Here is a 15245-nt window from a genome sequence, read left to right on the forward strand (position 1 = left end):
CATCATGGTGTTTAACAAAGGTTGATGTGGGTTGCCTGAATGAGTGAGGTCCTATCTTCCTCCTGTGAATGCTGTGCCTGGGATCCAATAGGCACCTGCCCAGAGAGACTGGTGGCTCTGCAGCTTCACCTGCCTATATGTGGCTAGTTCCACCCGTCTAGATGATGCTTGTAAGATTAAACCACTATCAATCTATGAATTGTACAGCACATGCATTCAGGTTTTAGCAAACAGAACGAAGGCACATTTTATAAGGAAAAGAGTTCTTGATTTGTGATTATGAAATTGACTTGATTTCAATCCGACTTACCATATTCAGAATTGGAATGGGTCCTTTTCATGACCTTACAAGTTCAAGCCTTTCAACGTCTTCTATTCCCCCAATTCAGCTCAGTGCACTCAATGCCAGCACAAAATCCTTCCTCTCTTCCCTGCACTGACATGGTCTTTCTCCTATCGCATGTTTTCTATGTTCCTCTTGCTTGGGCTATTTACTTAATGGTCAGTCCATCACTTGCAACTTAGTGCTATGTGTCTTTGTGCCCAACTGTGATTTAATTCTTGTGTTGCCAGTTGTTAGTTCGCAGTCTTCATGCTTATGTCTCCCATGGGAATTTTTTGACAAGACAGCATCGTGACTTATGCCTCTTGGGATACTTCATAAAGTCCAGTCACTCAAGCATTGGTTCCATGGTGGCTTGGGAAAGGCCATGGCATTTCTTCAAAGACTATGTCCCTTAAGTAAACCTAATGTAAATGTTCTCTAACCGGGTCATTCATAAGGAAATTGGAGGGAGGTCCTATAGAGCAGTCTGTAGGCAGAACTTTAGAAATTCTGATCAGATAGGAATGGCAAGAAAGGCACAAGGGGATGAATGGCGGTGGGGTGGGAACACAACATTTCTTGAATGGTCACACAGGTTAGGCGCAAGACTGACTGTTTCACACATTTGATTTCATTTAATCATCTCAGCAACCCTCAGATGTTGACATAATGCTCCTCCCCTTCTACCCATGAGTGAAATGAGGCTCTGAGAATTTATGTAACTCAGCCAAGGCCATATAGCTACTCTTAGGTGATGGGGTTGGGGTGTGACTCTGGGTTTATCTGACTTCAAAATTACACTTCTTCTCCTGTGCTGCTTTCAGAGTCACCTTCACTCTTAACTGCAGGCACTGGCCAGAATTCCCCTCTAGGCTCAGAACAAAGGAAATAAAGGTTAATGAGAGGCTGAGTTGGTGAGAATAATTGAATGGGTTCAGGACCAATGGGGAAGGTAAGTGGAAATGTCTAAGTTCATGGTTGTCTTAGGATTGCAAAAACAAAGAAGGTAATGGTTCTAAGCAGGACACTACTGTCCAGTTTTGGGTACTTACTAGGTGCCAGGCAGTTTGCTACAGCACAGAGCACAAACAGAACTGGGTCAAGGTCATATTACCTTGACTCTGACTTAGGTGGAAGCCAGCCGAGCCAGGAGGGCTCATTTCCACTTCCACTGCTGCTGGAAAGTTAGCATCCAATCATCAGTTGAAAGACCACACCAAGGTAGTCCCTCCTGCTTTCCCAGTGTGGGCCCCGCCTAGAGACAGCCTCTTCTGCGGTGTGTCCCATGGGGTTGCAGACGCGCCACTGTGTCTGGGGGGCTGCGGGTGCACAGGGAGACACGACTAGACTTCAGGCAAGCAGGGGGTTAATAGCTCATAAAATAAAACCCTCTAACACAAAAATGTTATTTTAATTGTATTACATTGAGGAGCCCTGAGGGTCGTGGGGTAGATAATCAAAAAGGACAAGGAGGAAATTAAAAAAGGGAAGAAGGCAATCAAAAAGGCCATTTAGGAGAGGCCCTTAATCCTCCATAGAAAGAACACTAATTATACGACAGAATCTCCTTATAATTAACCCTGATATAAAGTGTTTTTTGAGCAGTAATAACTTTCACATTCACAATTGTTTTGATCGCAAACTCCTGTGAATGCCTCACAAACAGTGGCTCTCACAGGTTGGCTGGTTTTCATCCCCAGTGAGCCTGGAAATTATACTGTCGTCCGTTCACAGCCAAAAAGACATGTGTTTCTGTCCTCAGCTAACTCCACTGCTCCACTGAAACCAGCCCATTGTTTTCAGGGTTTTGTTGTTGTTGTTGTTGTTTTGGGGGGTTGGCAAGAATAGCCCAAAACTCAACCATATTTGTGCCTCCTTTTCCTTTTTGTAATTGCTTCCCCATGCCTGTTTTTAACCTTTAATACGATGTTTGCAAAACACGCTGAATTCCCAACATACCTTCCTCAGAGAACAGACCCCTGCTTAGATTTACCTACACTCCTAGACCACTGGGCACACATTGCTGTAATAGTTCTTAATGTTTCCAGACGAAAGCAAGGATTCAGACAGACTCTGCTTAAATCCTGTCCAAAATAAGAGCCTCACATTCCTCTCGCTGACAGCTGATCCCTTATGAACCAAAGCCCCAAACTGTCAGCTAGAGAACTTCAGGCGCAAAACAGAACAGGGAAAAGAATGCAGGCGGTTATATACTTCAGGTGTCTGGGCTGTCACTGGGAAGAAAGATGCAATGGGAATGCACCTGGGATCCAGGTATGAAGGGAGAAAGGCCTGGAACAGGGTCTTTAGGGCATAAAAAAAAAGATGGCTTGAAAGGTGAAAAGAATCTGTCCCTGTCCTTACATGAACTGGCCATCGCTCTTATCCCACCCAGTGAGAACAGGAGCAGGATCTCAGATCCCACGAGATCCCTGGGGAGATAGTTTCAATGGGGCACCTGCCTGCCAAGTGAAACCCTAGGAGCGGTTCGCGGGCACTTCTGACATTCACAGTGTTCTGAAGGTATTCGTCCCCTCTGAATGCACTCTTGGACCTGGCTTCACCTCCTCCTTACAAACACACAGCAAATGAATCTGAAAGGTCTACCAGCTCACAATGCGCACACCCCCACCTTCACTCAGAGACTGGGAAGCCACGGCTTGGGAAATATTGAGCCCAGTGTTTTTCCTCTGTATCAGAAGACTGACTGCCAAAGGAATTTTTCCATTTTTCATTCCATGTTATTGGAACTAAAACCTCACTTCTACTTCCCATCGGGTGATTATTCTTTAAGTAGAATTTAACAAAATATGAATATGCCTTTTTTTTGTCTTTGAGACAGAGTCTCACTTTGTCGCCCTCGGTAGAGTGCTGTGGTGTCATAGCTCACAGCAACCTCAAACTCTTGGGCTCAAGTGATCCTCCTGCCTCAGACTTCCAAGTAGCTGGAAACACAGGTGCCCACTACTATACTTGGCTAGTTTTTCTATATTTAGTACAGATGAGGATCTTACTCTTGCAGGCTGATCTCGAATTTCTGAGCTCAAGCAATCCACCCACCTCGGCCTCCTAGAGTGCTAGGATTACAGATGTGAGCCACCGCACCCAGCCTTTTTTTTTTTTTTTTTGCTTTTTAAACCAGAATCAAACCCCCAGAGACAAATATTCTCTTGCCATTCAATAATACTAAGGATGTATAATGTGCCCACCTCCCCCAGACCTAGGCAGTACAGAGTATAGATTATATCGCTCTCGCTTGTGTAGGAACTAGGGTGTTCCTCCTCCATTATCTATTTGATTGAACAGCAAGTTATAACTCATTAACCCAAACATAAGACATTGGTTTATTCCCAGTGTCACTACTAAAATATCACTACTAAATCAATCATCATTTTCTCCATCCAAAATAGCTACAAAGACACACAATTCATTCATGAAATGTTGAACAAGCAGATGAAAAATGAAGAACAGGCTCTGAGTCTCTCACTTTTCAAATTTTACGAAGTAAAGAGTTCTGGGTTAACATCCCTGAACTGTTCCCTGATGCAACAAGTACAAGCCAAATGCAGTTCATTTCTCAAGCCCTACAGATGAGGCAGACACAGATCCTGCCCTCAAAAAACCTGCAGTGTAGCGAGCGCGCATGTGTATGTGTGTGTGTGTGTGTGTGTGTGTGGTAACTCACACTTATGTATAATTAAGCTGTAGGTCAGAGTGTGAAAAGTACAGTAACAAAGGTGAAGATTTTTTTTATAACTTTATAACGTGATAAAGTCGTAATATACATGTAAGTTATTACTCATCTCATCTGGCAGAGGTCACCCCTGGAGTTACTCCGTTTGAACAGAGATCAGACACTGTTACCTCCACAAATGGGATATTTACAACCCCCTTTGGTGGGGTTTATTCTGGGTTGAATGACTATTAGCAAGATAGGAGCCGTAAGCCAGTAGGAAGAGAGGAAGCTGACGTGGACATTTATCTCCCATTTTTTGGTTTCCCTTGCTTTTCTAAGATGCTGGGCATCTTCTCATGTTCCCCACCCCACCCCATACTCTGGATGCCACCCACCTCTGTCCCGTGCCATCAAAACTCCATTGCCAAAGAGCCCCATGAATGCCAGGGAGAGGACAGCACGTGGACTGGAGAGCCTCCGTCACTATCACTGTCCTTATCCAGCTTCCAACAACATAAATTCTAACAGAATCTCCTAGGATTCTGTTAGATATATATTCCTATATATATATATTTTCCAACAACATATATTCTAACAGAATCTATAAGTCTTTAACCAAAAGAAACTCCACATGAGGAGAGGTGAAGTGAATGAAGTCACGTATTCCAGGTTTAGTCCTAGATTAGTGACCCACTAGTGCAGTGATTTTCAACAAGGGGGCCTGAGAGGATCTTAGGTGTGCTGAGAAAATTTTTAAGGATTAAAGCATTTTTGAATGCTTTAAGAAGTTCAAAGCACAGTAAGTATATTCTTTTTTTTTTTTTAAATCAACATAATTTGAGTGTGCTATGGAACTTTAACTATAGGTTCAAGTGTGCCATAGAATAAAAAAAAGTTAAAAAAACTCTGCACGATAGTAACCTGGGACAAATCCATTTATGTGTCTGAGCTTCCATTTTCTTCATTGTTAAAATTCAGTAAGAGGGGCCCCCCCTCAGAGGCTGTATGGAATAGGCAATACAGAGCGCTCTTGAGTTATACATGTGAATACAGTCCTGGGTTGGGACTTTAGTGAGGTGCAGGGGATCTTTTCAAGAGGAACCTCATCTATAGGATCTTGGGTAGGGTAGGTTTGTCCTGAGGCAAGAACCGTGCCCATAAATGGCATCTAATCCAGCATCTCAACAGGACTCTGATCCGTCATGCAGTCACTAATTTGTTCCTCTGTGCCTCAAAACTAAAATGTGAAGTATAATCCAACTTATGCTTCATACAGTCAGGGATAATATTTTCTATCTAACATGTTGTCTCTCTGCTTTAAGCCTTGCTGCTGACAACAGATTTAGTTTTAACATCCAAAAATTGCTAGAGTCCTTCTTTCCTGGTTCCGTCTCTGGAAATAGTGACACCAGCAGCATGGGATGAAAGTGATTCTTGTCTCGGCCTGTCCCTTTACATTTACCTCTTGTCATGCTAGAACAAATACAATCACACACGAGAGTAAATAGCTCAGGTCTGGGAAGTGGTTGTACAAAGTTGACCTTAGTGTCACTTCTAAAAAGCCAGCAGATCCATAAGGGGCTCTGTCTCACCTCCCTTCAGTTGACCACAGGGCAGAACCTGAAGTAGATGATTCTGGAAGGTCTTCCCCTAAAAGGGAGGATGGTCTTTCTCCCATATGTCATGTGTGCACATGGGACCCAACGAGATGATGGTTAGCAGCTGGAGACTTTGAGGTTTACAAGGACTGTAGGAAACGCCATTCTTCTCACTCTGAATAACTGAATTTGGTCAAATGGTTTTAATTTTGTCAGGCCTGATTTCTCTTATGGTGGTGTTCTTCCAATTAATATAAACCACCTTTTCTGTAAATTACAGAAGTAAAGTGTGCTGGCTGTAAAAGAGCTAAGAAATACAGGGTTAGGGAGAACACAATACCAAGAGACCACTTTCACGTCTCCCAAACCTCCTCTCCTCTTCTGAGGTCAGACTTTGAAATATTACTTCTCCTAGGCTACTTTAAGTGTTGTAAACATATGCTTATATATAGACGCGTACGTGTGTGCTCACATATATTTTCCTTGGTACATTATTACATGATTGTTTTATTTTACTTATATCATGGGTTGGATCCCAAGTCAATATATTTATATTTGTGTCATTTATTCTACATAGAATAAAGAGAAAGATGCATTATAATCTGAATCTTTTATGTCTCAATAAAATCTCAGTGAGCTACTCTTATATAAAAAAAGAATACTTCTTTTGACAGAAAAAATAGTATTTTCATTACTTCTCAATAATAACCTGGCATATGTTAAGGCTAACCTGGTAAGCAGGAAAACAGTCCAGCATTTTTAACTCAGGAAGCTTGTTGAGCTACGTGGGGGTAAAAACTATCAGTGATGGTGAATAAGGTTTCAAGAAAAGGGTCATGCCCTCAATCTCCAAACAACACATGTGAATTTTCACCTACACAAATTCATTCCTTTGGTCTAAAGGTGGCCAGTGCTAAGCATTCTCTTTAAATAATGCACGTGTGTTAGGAAGAAGCAACAACTTATTTGTTCCAGAAAGCTTGATTCAATCTGAGAATGTAAGGTGTTTCTGGTGGGAAAGGATTCTGAAACTCGAGAAGGGGAGAGTCAGGATAGAGATGAGCTGAAGTCAGGAAACAGAAAGAAATAAAAACAACAAGGGCTGCAAATCAGCTGAAGAATGGTCACCTATCTCGGGATTGCCTCAAATACTAAGTTGTAACTTCAGGTGAATACAATTAAACTTTTAAAAAAGGTGGATGGTTTCTTTGGGTGGGTGACTAGAACAGAGGCGGCAGGTAGAATGCACACCAACACCCCTCCACCCCTGGTTTATAGCAGACATCACTAATCTAGCAGGGGATTCGTTCCCAGGGAACCAGGACCCAGGCTCAGATTTCTTCTCTACTCAGCACTCCAGGCAGCCACTATCGATTGATTACAGCTAGTGCCCAAAATGAAATCCAGTTTGTCATTCGGTCATGGGAGTCATCATCTCCTTGATGACCATCCAGGAGTTTGAATTTCACAAGTAGACACGAATTGCGTAAGCTAAAAGTTGCTGTTGGGGTTCTTTGTCATCTGAGTGTTTGCAGAAAAGAACATGTCCCAGGGAAAACAGGAGGTCTCTCTTAGCTGATCAATCAGGGTCCTTCCATGCCAGATGGGAAGCTCTATATAGCTAAAGGATTGGTTCCCATAGGGCCCAAGAGAGCAGCCGACCTATAACAAGCTGAGTAGAACTGTCATCTAAATCAAGTATATAAAGCAATCGGATGAATCTCTACAGACATTCAGTATACACTGAGTTTTAATTAATTTTTAAAAGTCATTGCTGGATGGGCTTGGTGGCTCACACTTATAATCCTAGCACTCCGTGAGGCTGAGGTGGGTAGATTGCCTGAGCTTAGGAGTTCGAGACCAGCCTGAGAAAGAGCAAGACCTCACCTCTACTAAAAATAGAAAAACTAGCCAGGGGTTGTGGCAGGAGCCTATAGTCCAGGCTACTCGGGAGGCTGAAGCAAGAAGATCTCTTGAGCCCAAGAGTTTGAGGTTGCTGTGGGCTGTGATGAGGCCCCGGTATGCTACCCAGGGTGACAGAGTGAGACTTTGTCTCCAAGAAAAAAAAAATCATTGCCTTAAAACGTCTTGTTTGGATAGCACAGTCTCTGCATATATACCCCCACATTAGATTATTTTTAAAAGGATCTATTATCTAAAAATACAACGTAGTATTTTAAAATACAGTAACCATCAAAGACAAGAGGGATTGAACGGAACAGGAAGAGGATGTGAATGTCACACTGATGGGGTATGGAAGACGGAGTGGTGGGTGAGGGTGAGCCAGCACCTTCCAGACTCCCAGGAGGCAGCAAAGTCAGGGGGCCCGGGCAGAAGTCAGGCCAAAGCTTTTGGGCCAACAGCCTGCTTCCTGAGCCCAGGGCACTCGGAATAATCTACCACCACCTTTCAGGAAGCATACTTGGAATTTCAGTATAGAAGTTGTCCTCGTCAAAAAAATTACGCAAACTAAATTAGAAAGCCTTAACCTGATTGGGCCAGCTTAGTTCAACTGTGTCAGAGGGAGGTTGAACGAGCTCTTCCAGCCTGCCTAAGATGTGATAATCATGCTCAGTCTCTCTCTGTCTCTTACTCACACACACACACATTCTTACATACATGCACACACCACCCCCTCACACACGTCCCTTGCACGTGAACACTTAAACCCACTTATACAGACACACACACCACACCCCCTCCCGCACACACACTCGCGCACCTACACACACAGATGCTCACATTCACACACACCTGCGCACGCATCCGATTATCAGCCCCCAGAGAAGCAGACACAAATATTGCCCCTTTCCCCGTCATGTCATTCAATTTTCCTTCTAAACAAAAACTACTGTCTTTTGATGGAAATCTCTTCCTAAGGGGACACTCCCATAAACATCAGGGCTGGGGGCTGTGTGGAGAATAAGCGCCTGCCTGCTCCGTGGCTGGCCTCTTTACTGCAGAGATGGTGTTAGCCTGTTCCTCTGGAGGAATTCTGTCTCAGAACTTTTATAAGTAGGAGACTCGATTATGCTTCTTATGAGTTCCCTAAATTTGGAAATGGAGCTAAAGAAGGAAATGCATTAGTCAATGTCCCTCTCAATCGCCTCCCTTACTCACATTTCAATCTTTTCTTCCCCTGCTTTCTTGGGGTGATTTCTTTGAATCAGTAAACTACCAAATGGGGCAACCACAAACAGGAGGCCGAGTAACAGGAAAGAGGACAATGAGGGAAAGAAAAGGTGAACGTGGCCATGGACATGGTTGACATATGATTAAGGCCCCATGTGCAAGTAAGGACCCTCATGTGGGTCACGCCAATTCACTTAACGCTAAACTCGACAATGTTCTTATTGTAAGACTTTAAGGAAAGAACGAATTTTGATATTGAAGATGTGTAGACTTTAACTAAAGTGCACATATAAATGTCCATATTTGGTGATTACAGAGGGTTTCCTCAAGAATAAGTACTAAGGAAGAAAAAAGATCATGGTCTGAAAGTTAAACTGTACGATCTCACATAAACAGTGATAGCAGAGATATATGAAGTCATCTTTCTGGAACCTTCTGGAAGATAAAATCTGACTAAAACCTACAATTTGACTATACCGAAAATTTGACTATTTTTAAAAATACATGAAAAGAAGGCATGATAATCAAGTCTGATCATGGAGGCAGACAGGAAGGTAAGTGTGGGCAATGGTCTGTCGGGGGGGGTGTCAGGCCTATGGAGCCCTCCACTGTTTCCAGTGGCTGGGAAGTTGAGTTGTCTATGAAAGGTATAAGTGGTGGTGCCCAGAGAGGAGACAGGTTTATTGAAAGGAGAGGGTGACCTGCCTGGGCAGGGCAAAGGTGGTACCTGCGCCTAGAGGGAGTGAGAGACCCCTTTTATATGGGGCCATAGGGGGCAGGCAAATTTCACAGCTTGCCCAGAAATTTTAAGTGAGTTAGCATTCTTTGGCTCAGCTCAAACTTTGGGGTGTGGGGCTAACTATGTCCTTTGTCTTAGGAAGAGAGGAGGGGAAGGGGGGAGGGGGAGGAGGAGAAGGAAGGTGGAGGGGAAAGGCTTAGTTGGCTGAGTTGGCCCCCAACTTATGTGTATCCCACTGTCTGTAGACAGGTGATGGTTTGGAGAGGGGGAGCAGGGAAGAGAGGGAGGACTGAGATGGGAAAGAGACAGAAAGAAGAGAGGAAGGAGGAAAGCCGAGGCGGGAGGAGAGAGACAGAGTCAGATGGAGATGGGAGCTGTGCCTCTCCAGTCAGCCCAGGAGATAGCTCTCTGTGGTTAGCACAATTTTTAGTGTTTAATTACAGCTATTGTTCATTCAACACGAGCCCTAAGCCAGGGTTCTCCAAGTGTGGTCCTCAGGCTAGCAACATCAGCGTCACTGGGAGCCCTTTAGAAATGCAAACTCGGGCCTCAGCCAGTTTGACTGAATCAGAAACTTAGGGTGGGCCCCAGCAATTTGTGTTTTAACACATTCTTTCAGTCATTCTGATGCATGATAAAGTCTGAGAACCACTGCCCTAAACATAAGACAACTACCACAACGGCAGAGAAACAGCTAGAAAAATCTCTCTTTGGAAATAAACACAGAACATCCTGGTTTCACACATCAGTTTTGGGAGCTCAGGGGATCTGAGTCTGTCCTCACTTCTTTGAACATTGCAAAGACAAGTGTTTGAGGCCATGGAGATGAAAGCTGGTCTCTGCCAATGGGAGGAAGTCACCAAAGTCATGGCCCATTGTTAGGCTTCTTGGGACCCCTATCCTCTCTCCACATGCTGGGTATATTCTTTCCTAATTTCTGACACTCACGGAAAACCAGGTTTCCTTGTTTTGAGATAGAGATTTATACCTTAGCAGCACATTGCATTAAAGTCCAGTAACTCTTCCAGAAAGATTCTTCAGCACTGTGTATAATGTGATGGTGATCACGCAGATACGCCAAGGTGGCAGATGGAACTAGAAACCTCTGTGACACTGTCAGCAATGGCTAACTAAATTGTCTTCCTTTATTCCCACACATCCTTCTGGTGTTTGTCCCTATCCTGCTACCACACTCAGACTTGACTTGCAGACAACTGCGGGCAGCACAGTTGGGTATAAAAGAGTTATTTAACGGTGTTATTTAAGGTGTGCAACATAGCCATGCAGTTTACAAAAGCAAATCTCTGTGAGGGAAAAAGCATCAGAGAGCAAAACAACAGTCACTGACATCTTTTCAGAGGAGAAAAAGAAGCTGAGTCACTCAGCCTGCAATTCAGGAGATGGCAAATATATCACAGAACAAAGAATAAACCTCTACCCCGGGTCACAGGACATCTGCCTCAGAGACGTTCACCAACACAGAAAGATTTGTTGCTTATGATAAAAGATATCTGTGACAAGACGTACTGAACAAAGCATCATCTGACCCCAGACTAAACATAGCTGCTTTATGAAAGGTTGTTTTTTATGTAATATTGCCAAACACTATTTCTGTAGCTCTTTTAAGAAGAGAGAGACCAGCAAGTGTTATTAAATTTGTGGCAGACGTCATTCTAATTAGTGCCTGGGAAAGCATATGTCACTGACATCCTGCCTGCCTAATTTGCTACTTAGGGATAGAAAGCAATGCTGTTTAGGGCGGCACCTGTGGCTCAGTGAGTAGGGCGCTGGCCCCATATACCGAGGGTGGCGGGTTCAAACCCAGCCCCGGCCAAACTGCAACAAAAAATAAAATAGCCAGACGCTGTGGCGAGCGCCTGTAGTCCCAGTTACGCAGGAGGCTGAGGCAAGAGAATCACCTAAGCCCAAGAGCTGGAGGTTGCTGTGAGCTGTGATGCCACACACCCTACCGAGGAACGAAAAAATAAAAAAAAAGAAAGTAATGCTGTTTAACAGAATAAAACCAGTCTCACTACTGAGAACCTATTACCTTAGAATGGTGCCGAGCATCCTAAGGGGGAAAGAAAAAGAAAAAAGAAAGTGAAACAGACAAACAAACAAAAAACAGGTACCATTTTGGCCTTCAGAAGAGAGACTGTAAAGACAAGGTAAATAGAAGTTCAATACCAAAATGTTTGTGTTGAGAGAAGTGAATTGGAAGGTGGCAGGAGAAGTCTTCATAGAAGAGATGAGCTTTGCTCAGCGGGTAAAATGTCACCAGGTCGTTTACAGGAAATGCAGGTGAAACAGCACAACGGCCGCAAAGCTCAGACCTTTTGAAGATAAAATTCAATCCCTCACTTCCATGTGGGCTGAAATATTGGGAAGCAGCAAAGTGTCACCAGCAGGAAGGTTGATTCACCATCAGAGGTGGACATATTGGACAATTTAATCCTCCATCCACAATTCTGAACACAGCAGATCAGATGTATCCCTGCCCTGCACCCCTGGCATCCTCTACCATGTGTCTCCTAATCATCTTGCCGACCAGTTACCTCTGAGGAGTCGTCTAGGGCTTGAGCAGGAGCCATCAGAAGGCAGCACTGAGTCTGGGGAAGGGCTATAGTTATGGGGTGGGGGTGTGACTAGGCATGTCAGCTCACTGCCAGCCACGAGGAGGATGCAGACTGAATCTTCTGCTTTTTTCGCTCTGGGTCCCAAAGTGTCCCAGAGTAGCACTTTCTGGGTGGGCTATGAGTTTCAACAGTGGCCATCTCAGTTGGTACAGGGGTCTAAGGTAGACAGCAGAGGTGCTGGTGGCATGAAGGGAGCCACAGTTATTAAGGAGATATCTCAAAATATAACCACGTCTGTCTCCTTCTTCCAGCTATCACTAGTCAGAGGGGCCCCCAGCATTCAGTAATATCAGAGAAAGGACTCCGGCACCCAGAGGAAAACCTTTGCAAAGCTACAGCATTTAAGATGCTTGGCTTCGGTTTCTCAGTTCATGAACTTGGATCTGATATTCTCTGATTTGAAGAAACTCTGATCTGATAATATTTTCTTCCTGCTTGCACTGGATAGTAGGATAATCACATTGGAAGTACGGTGATTTCCAGAGCATCTGTGAGGAATTATAAATCTGCTCTTGTGGCCCTGTCTACCATGTATTAGAATGGTTTATGAACCTGCCGTATTCTCTCCTCCACTAGATCATCAGCTCTTCATTCTCTGCCTGGCCCACACCAAAACTTGCACCTGGAAAGCATTCAATAAATACACCTTGGCTAAAGGAGCACAGCAGCAAGAATGCAAGTTCTTCTCATCTTCCCCCAGCTCAGAAGACAGAAGACTGAGGTCTTACTAAACCTTTATTAACCACCCTCCTACCCACCACGTGCCACTGTGCCCGTTTTTAGATGCCACCTATGCAGCTGTTCCTGAAAGCAAGGGTGCTTTCAAACTTGAACTCCTACAGCGCCTGGACCATCCTGCTGTAACCACTTCATATCTACACATCCTCAGAGGTGATACCCCTAAGGGGGTACCGAGGGTAAGGTATCAATTCACAGGGAATAGGAGCTGGGAGCAATCATGTGATCACATTGTCCCGGCTGCCGAGGGGTTTTGCAGCCCAACCTTCTGGAAAAGTGATAGGGTCTACTCTACTCCTACCTATTTTGAAGCAAATGGGTTCTGTAATATCAGGCAGCCCATTCCTCTGTCTGAAACTCATTATGTCCCCTAGTAAGAGTGGGGTGGTGGTCTCTTCCAGCTACTTGCAATAAAGACCAATTGAAGGGTAACATCTAGCTAGACCAGTGGCTCTCAGAGTGTGGCCCCAGACCAGCAGCACCAGCAGGACCTGGGAATTATGTTAGACAAGCCCATTCTCAGGGCCCATCCCAGACCTACTGAATCAGAAGGTCTTGGGGTAGGCCCAGCAATCTGCTCTTCATGAGCCCTCCAGGGGATTCTGATGCTCACTGTAGATTAAGAGCCATCGACCTACAGAAGGAGCAGTGAGGGTCCTGTGCACGTGTCAGCTGTTAGTCTAGAATCACCCATTTGCCTTGAGTTTCCTCGTACACTGCTGCTTGCCAGGAAGAGACATTCGCTTGGATTCTACACTTTGTGTGTACTGTCACCTGGAGAGGACAGGACACAATCTTCAGAGGCCACTGGGCTCCTAGAAGCTCAGGCTATTTGATTTCAAAGAACTACATACAAGATCCTAATTAATGAATTTGTCAAGAGCTGCTCCCTTTTGTGATGATTCTAGCAGAGACTTCAGTGACAGCCGTCCTCTGTTATGGATTTTCACTGAGTAATTAATAAGATAACAGTTACAAGTGCATGGTAAGTGCATATTATTTCTATTGGATTGGGCCATAAATAAGTAATATAGCTTTTGAAAAGGAATGGGGAGAGACAGTTGAAAAGAAAGACCTATTGGGAGCTGAAGGAGGGAGCTCAGACTTAATTTCAAGCTCTACCTTCTCATTTTAGTGGAGCAAGCGGTTCCACAAGGGATAGGCTGAGCCTATGGTGGATTCTGTTTTACTTTGTGCTTCAGCTTTATCCGATCATCAACCACCTACCAAACAAAGACATTCTGGAGACTGTCCTCCTCTCCCAGAAATGAAAACCAAAAACTACTCTTTAATGCACCAGAGGTTAGGAAGAAGGACTAACGTTAGTAAAACTTGAGGAATATTTTGCAACACAGTTGCACAAACTATCTGACACTTGATCGTTTTCTAGGTACCAAGGTGCACTTCTGCCTAAACCACAAACTCCAGGGCTGCTGGAGGAGAGAGAGGCCTCTCACCTGTTCTGAATCAATTCAGCGCCCCGGGGTGGCACCACGTCTTCTGTGGGCCCTGAGCACTGTAGCCGTCACTAGCCCCTTCCTCCATAAGAAAAATAAGTAAATCAAAATCATATTTCATAACTGCATTGGTATAAAGACAAATATAACCCAGGCTGGATTTCATTATTCTAAATTTGTTATTATTATATTCATTTTGCCTTCTGATTTGGAAAAAAAAAATTAAGACAGTTTAGCGGGTCCCTAAAATTACAGTGAACTTGTAAGGAGTTCCTTAAGGCTGTTGTCACAAAGCATCACTAACCGAGGTTCATAAACAACAGAAATTTATCATCTTGAGATATGGAGGATGGAAGTTCAAGATCAAGTTGGTGGCAGGGCTATGTTCCCTCTGAAGGTGCAGGAAGGATCTGTTCTAGCCTCTGCTCTGGCTGGGCTGCCTGGAGTCCTTTGTCTTGTAGCAGCATAACTCTGTCACATGGCTCTCCCTGCCTCTGTCTGTCTTCAAATCTCCCCTTCTTGTAAGGACACTGTTCATGTCAGATTAGGGACCCACCCAACTCTAGTATGACCTCATTTTAACTCAAATAATTATTCTGGCCGTATTTTCAAACAAGGTCACATTCTGATGCGCTGCAGATTAGGAATTTTGGGCAGGGGGACACAGTTCAATCCCTAACAGGGCTCTAGCAAGGCCTTCTCGAGGGTTCTGAATGTGAGATGAAGTATCAAGTCTTCAGAAGCATCAGAAATGCAGAAATGAGGTAAAGGCCTGGGGGTAAGGGGAGGAACAGAGATTTTGTTGTTGTTGTTGTTGTTTTGCAGTTTTTGGCCGGGGCTGGGTTTGAACCTGCCACCTCCAGCATATGGGGCTGGCGCCCTACTCCTTTGAGCCACAGGCGCTGCCTGAGATTTTTTTAAGAGACACTGTCTCTGTCACCCAG

Source organism: Nycticebus coucang, chromosome 6 (assembly GCF_027406575.1).
Source record: "Nycticebus coucang isolate mNycCou1 chromosome 6, mNycCou1.pri, whole genome shotgun sequence".
Lineage (NCBI taxonomy): Eukaryota > Metazoa > Chordata > Mammalia > Primates > Lorisidae > Nycticebus > Nycticebus coucang.